The sequence below is a fragment of the Sabethes cyaneus genome, chromosome 3 (assembly GCF_943734655.1).
Source record: "Sabethes cyaneus chromosome 3, idSabCyanKW18_F2, whole genome shotgun sequence".
In the NCBI taxonomy this organism is placed as follows: domain Eukaryota; kingdom Metazoa; phylum Arthropoda; class Insecta; order Diptera; family Culicidae; genus Sabethes; species Sabethes cyaneus.
In genome coordinates, this window is record NC_071355.1 from 251,981,389 (window position 1) to 251,988,410 (window position 7,022).

Here is a 7,022-nt window from a genome sequence, read left to right on the forward strand (position 1 = left end):
CAGTATTCAAATATATTTTATTGGCACACATGGAACTGTTTTCCATAAGCGATTTGCTCATTTCTAGTGAAGTCTTACGAAAAGTTAAATTTACACTCATACTAATTTCTTCAAGCATTTAACAACCAATCTTCTAAATGTATAATTTGTATGTTCCGTCACAATTCCGGAATGCCTTGACCGTTCATCACCAAACTGGGCATACGCATTCCTTGATATAAGGGAATCAGTACTGGGGAGTTGGGAAAAAGAGAAGGATTGACAACAAGGGCAGAGGTGCAAATAAGTAAAAGGGGTTGCGGTTCTCTGTGGCTGGCTAGGGGAAGTCTACCAGCGAGAGGGGATGAGGTGAGTATGAGTATGTATGTTCTGCCATCACACCGGAACGCCTGGATGGTTTTTCAGCAAACTTGGCTTACATGTTTCTCGACATAATGGAATAAGCACAGGAGAATTGATTAAAGGTGGGGTGGGTCTCTAACAGGGATAGTTCGAATAAGCAAAAAGGTTTCATGTCTCTTTATAGGGATTTCTGTAAACAGGAAAAAAGATAGATTTACAAGCAGTTAAGAAGGGGGGAGAGGGAGGTAGTGAACTGATAAGGGGAGTTAATACGTTCAAATGAAGAAAAAAGGTTTTGTTTCTTGCATTATGAAAATTTCCGTTGCAATAACAGATGTGGCAGAGATATTTTACAATCAAATTGATCAAAGAAATGCAAGAGAAACATTAATTTGAACGTCGCCTGAATGAGATTCATGACTGCAGACTTTTCAGTCCGCAACAGCGAATTGCTTGCAAAACGAGGTCCTTCTTTGGGAACCTTCGACTTCCTTTTTACAATCTTCTGGGACACTCTGTTGATGGAACTTTACATTTGCTCTCACACTCGGTTTTGTCTGTGGATGGCCAGAGGTTCTGCAAATCTCTCCAAGATATCACATACCATGGTGTACCGGAGTGACCTGCTAGAGATGGAACACACCTTGCACCGTCTGACAGAATACATTGGATTAGGAGCGATGTATCTAGTGTATCTCTTGTGTGGTGGTTATCAAGAGAGAGAGCGCACTTGACCGCCAAGCAGAGAATCGGTAGTTTACGGATAGACACGCGAGGAACCAGATCGGTACAAATGGCGACGAGAATAAAAACGGGTATGTTAGGTGAGTAAAACTAAAAATAGTGGAAATTGGTCGAGTGATTCATTACGTGCAGGAGTTGCCGGTAAATTGGCCGGTATGAGAAGTACACGATGTTTTGTACTGTTTTATATGAGCTGGCACTGATGGAAAAAATAGTGTTGCTGAAAAAAAGATGGCCGATGATAGTAAGGGCAGGGCGCTACTTGCTTGCTTGACGATCAGCGTGAGTATTTTGAGGTTAGCTCTGGTAAGGGCCTGTGCGAACATTTGCTTTAGTAGGAAGGTTTGATTTTTGATTTTTGTTTATATTGCTGAGGTACTTCGCTTTTGATTTTAACTTTAGTCATAAGCTGAAATGCTGTCATCCGTGCGGATGGGGAGTATTAAGAAGGCATCCAGTTGAAGCTGATGTTGATTTGTAAATGCTTTCGAGCAAGGGTTGCTCAATGCTTTCGTGTTTAGAATGGGCGAGAACTTTGAGTTTTCGTGTCGTGTTTTGTTATGGATTGGTAAGATGTAAGTGCGGTAATCCTGTGGAGTGGCGTATGAGATTTGTGAGAGTGATGTATAGGTTAGGATGTATATGGACAGCATATATGACGTCAACAGATCCCAATTCATGAAGGTGGATGGCAAAAAAGCTGAATACGTGGATGGTTTATGTCGGTAATACGTATGACGTATGTCGGTATCAGCATCTGCAACTTGAGCTTCACGTTGTAGGTATGTGGGTAGCATATACGGGTGCACGTATGTAAGTAGCACGTACCGTTGCATATAAGTTGGTAGCACATATGGCTGGCATGTATGTGGGTAGCACATACAAGTGTACGTATGTGTGTAGCACATACAGGTGTACGTATGTGGGTAGCACATACAGATGTACGTATGTGGAAAAAACATACTGGTGTACGTGTGTGGGCAGCACATATGGCTGCAAGTATGTGGGTATCACATATCGGTGCATGTATGTGGGTAGCACATACGGATAAGTCAACGTAGGGTTGGCCCACGCCAATATAGAGAGACATTGGAGGAGCACATGGTTGATGTGTGGGTAACACACACTATATGTGTGGTGGGCACATACAGATGGGCTACTGCGTGGATGGCTGATGTGAGTGTAGAACATGTGGGGAGCACATGGCTGATGTGAAGATAGCACGCACTATATGTATAGTGAATGAATCATGCATGATCGTAGATAAAAAAAAAGAAAAGATTTATAACATATATTTTACCTCATGTTTCAGGAATGTCAGTCGTTTGACTTTTTAGACCAGGTCATAGCACCCGGTGATTGGCTTAAGTGGAGATGCGTTCTGGAATGTTGTTTGAGATTGAACATGATCGCATACAAGTGGGATGGTGGAACCTCTTGTTGATATGCAAAATAATATGTGAAGTGGGTTCACTACTAGGTTGTCAGGTAAAAATAGAAGCGGCAGCCACGGCGGTTGATGATTGTTATGCCCCTAAAACGGGTAAGCGATGCGAAGGAAGCTTGGACAGCGTTGGACAAAACAAGTACGAACTTTTTGACAATCGCTTACGAGAGCAAGTTTGTTAACTAGAATGATGCTGCGGTGGATCGGATCGTTGCAGGTTGTCTCCCACGAGTTTCTAAAAAGAACTAGCTGAGGAAAAGATCTCTGAAGAAGTTTTGAATAGAGGGTGTACTTGTTCAGAGCGGGACTTATACAAGTTCGAAAAGTATACTGAAGTTTTTGGAGCGTCCTAGTAGTAAAAGTATAACAATGGACTCCGTGCGACGTGTGCAAGCAGTCACCGGGTTGAGCGTGAACGTGAGCATTAAATGCAATCGGACAGGTCACATCGCTCATGGTAGACGCGAGTGTACTGCAAATGTAATGAAGCTAGTGGGTTCGCGAAGGTGGATTGTTTCAGAATGGACAACAAGTCCAAGCGTTGAAGAATCTGAAGGGGCCGAGCCTGACATCCGGAAAGGAGTTGTATTGTGTGGGCGCCAGGAAGAGCGACCCAATGTCGTATGATGTTGGAGGCGTGCTGATTGACTCTGGTTTGTCAAGGTGGACAGTCCCAGGGCTGTGACTCGTCAGACACTATTCTGTTTAGCAGTGTTTTTTAAATGAATGGGAGTACAGCAATGATTCGCTAATTGATAGTTCGTTAATTGGGCGGTTCGTTAATTGGGTGGTCGTTGGTTGGGCCATGTGATGGTTTGAATGTTGTCAAAATATTATTGAATTTTTTTGTTTGGAAATTTCTAACAATTGCCTGTCGGCGCAATTAGCGGATCAGTTGGAGTGCTGTCGTGACCCAGTTAACGAATCCAGGCGGTACCAGGAAAGGAACACAGAGTTTGGGCTTGTACCCTCGTGTCACGAAACGGACGGACAAATCATTGTCCACTATCTTCGCCTTTAGCGTCCTTGGGTATAGATTCAGCACGATTTTAGATCCTGCGCCGGATACGTCTACCCCATTTTTAAAGGAATCAGGATCTTAACTTATCCTTCCGTCTCATAGACGTGAATTGTTTGCTCAAGAAATCATAGATAGTTGAGCGAACAAAGCGCAAATATTGTCCGTAAACCGAACGGTAGTGTCGATATTATATGAGCTATGGAGAGGCTGTATGGAATCGGATTTATTCTTCACAATCTATGGAACTCTTGTCCACTTGTTCCAACGAGTGCGATCAAGACTCTTCGGTCAATTGGAAAGGTGAATGCTGCATCTCCAGAATATGCATTTTGAGACACGTTATACACCGTTAAGAAAAATGTCGCGGACTGTCTTTCGACGCTCTGTTCATCTGAAGGTGTCATGAGACAAAGAGCAAGTGTCATTAGTTGGACAGCACCTTGTATGCGACCTAATGGGGTATTGGTGGATCCGACTTGCACAATGCTAGTGAAAGGGATGCCAACTTGAAAGTGATTCATGAAGTGTTGTCGTCATGTGATTGAGTTGGTATTCCAGCCCAGTACAGGATGATGGTGATTGGATCGTCCGGCTCCGCTACTGAGAGTCGGATACAGCACATTTGTCACCAAGGGGCAACTGTAATGAAACACTTTAAAAATCGAGATCGAGGTTTTCTAGTTGGACGGCTCAATGATGTCAAGGTCTGTCAACCCGTCATGCCCTGTGACGCGAGGATTTTCAGCACTGTCGTGGTAAGATCTTGTATTTTATCGCAAGTCTACCTAACGACTACTCGATGTTAATTGTGGATTACTATACAACCCGATATACCATGGTCAAACCAATAAAAAAAAATAGAAGGGAGAATGCATGGAACGGAGCGCACACCAAGAGGTTTGTGTCGAACATGCTACGTGGTACAGTTGTTCAACTCCAAGACAACTGACGAATCACAGCTGGATCCCCAGCGCCGACATAACCAAGGATCGAAACAGATAGATATGGAGCTACGGTATGCTCATGTTAAAGGTGTTTCTGCAGGAAGCGTGAATCGCGCCAAAGGCGGCGGAACGCTCCGGGAAAAGGTAAAGACTTTGAACTCTATCAATTACTTTCTTTGTGTTATAATAATACTATAGGGAATGGTCTTTAAGTATATAGTATCGAATGATATGTTATCGAAGACCGAGTACAGTTCTTAATTTGGGGAGGGATGTACCGGAGTGACCTGCTAGAGATGGAACACACCTTGCACCGTCTGACAGAATACATTGGATTAGGAGCGATGTATCTAGTGTATCTCTTGTGTGGTGGTTATCAAGAGAGAGAGCGCACTTGACCGCCAAGCAGAGAATCGGTAGTTTACGGATAGACACGCGAGGAACCAGATCGGTACACATGGATTCAGAAAATAATTTAATAATGCCAGCGTGACCGTGCGGAATAAATTTGTGACGCGCTTATTCCGGTGACGCTGTGATGAAAAAAAAATTAATCTAGCTACATGCTACAACGTATTTTTCGAAATTATAATATGCGGACAAAGGGTACCAGAATGTCAAGAAATTTAGCACACGGGTGTAGTTTGTGGATTTAGGCATGAAAGAAAATAATTTTGGAAAAACTCGAAGTCGGCCAGAAAATTGCAAAGGAAATTGTTCTATTCACGCTCGCGGAATTTTGATAGCTAACGAACTGTTAGTACGTAGCGCAACGCTACGAGGCTGTGTGCTCGCGAGTGTGTCGTTTGCAGAGTGTTTGCACACAGCACCATCGGCTGTCGTACGCTTGCATCAGTGGAGTAAGCGTTGGATGCTATGCTTCTCACACTTGCTCGCATACGAGTAGGCACCGTTTGCTTCTCGCTCGAATGCATAAAACTTGTATGGTTTTAGAAAATGAAGCCAGAAAAATATCTTTCCATGTTTTATGGTTATTTCACAGCGAAGGAAAACTCCAAAGAAAAGCCCGAGAAACTTCGTTCTATGTCATGAAAATTTCGCAAGATATCTCTTGTCTTTTGTTCACCGATTTAAAATTTTTCAACGGTGAAAAATTTATAACAGCGTTATTTCTTGTTTTTTACTTATGACCAAAAAATTAACGACCGGTCAAGTGCCATCGTTAATCTGTAGTTTTTCAACCATAACACAGGAACAATATTCAAAAAAGAGTTCAACTTTTCTTTGGAGTTTTTCACTACTTATGAAAAGTTGATGCGCAATTTTCTCTGAATTGCTGAGAAAATGCAATACTACCATTTACATTTTCCTAATACTCTGTCCCCCCACGCCTGGCCAGACTCAGACAACATCGTTTCATTATGCTTTCTGACAACGTGAGATTATTTGTTCCCGCAGCGCCGTCCTAAGACAAAACCTGTAGAACAAAGTTTCTCCAATTCACTCGGCTGTTGGCTATAGCTCTTCAATTCTTCGGACACCGAGTACTCTCCGCGAGATGTCACTCCACGCTCCCGCTCCACCATCTAGCTCGTTACGCTTCGGGTCTTCTTGTTCCGATCGGAACATCATCTTTGCAGGGTAGTTGTCCGGCATTCTTGCAACACGCCCTGCCCATCGTATGCTTCCAGCTTTACCAACCTGTTGGACACTGGGTTCGCCATAGAGCTGTGCGAGTTCATGGTTCATCCTCCACCTCCATACTCCGTTGTCCTGCACGCCGCCGAAGATCGTTCTTAACACTCGTCTTTCGAAAACTCCGAGCACCCGCAGGTCCTCCTCAAGCATTGTGCATATTTCATACCCGTAGAGAACAACCGGTTTAATTAACAGTCTTGCTTGTGGAGCCCATAGTAAGCACGACTTACGCTGATAATACGCATCCGAATCTCACGGCTGGTGTCACTGTCGGGCACTACCAGTGAGTCCAGGTAGAACAATTCGTCAACTACCTCAAACTCATCGCCGTTGATCTTTGATCTGCCCAAGCGGCATCGATCGGCCTCGGTTCTGCTGACCAGTACATTAGATATATTTACCTTTAACCCAATCTTTCCTGCCTCGCGCTTTACTGCCGCGCTTTAGACGTCCGAGCTAGAACACATCCTTTGGACTAAGTTATCCGGAGTAGTGTCCTGTCCGCTCACTTATACCTCCGGGATAAGTCGATGTGTCCACCGGCCCTTTGTGGAATCAGACCATGCCCGCTGCCATGTGGTCATCGAGGCCGATTTTGTGGTACTCCATATGCCTCTAGTTCTACGTTGGTTGAAGCACTCTACATCCTCACAGATGATGATGCCAATAGGCATCATACCCGCTAAGACGCATATTGCGTCATATGAAACTGTGCGATACGCAGTCGCCACTCTTAAGCACATGAGACGATAGGTGCTTTCCAGCTTGGCTAGATAGCTTTTGGTACCTAACGCCGATGACCACACCGGCCCGCCATACCTGAGTATAGACTGGACCACGTTGGCTAATAGCATTCGCTTGTTGA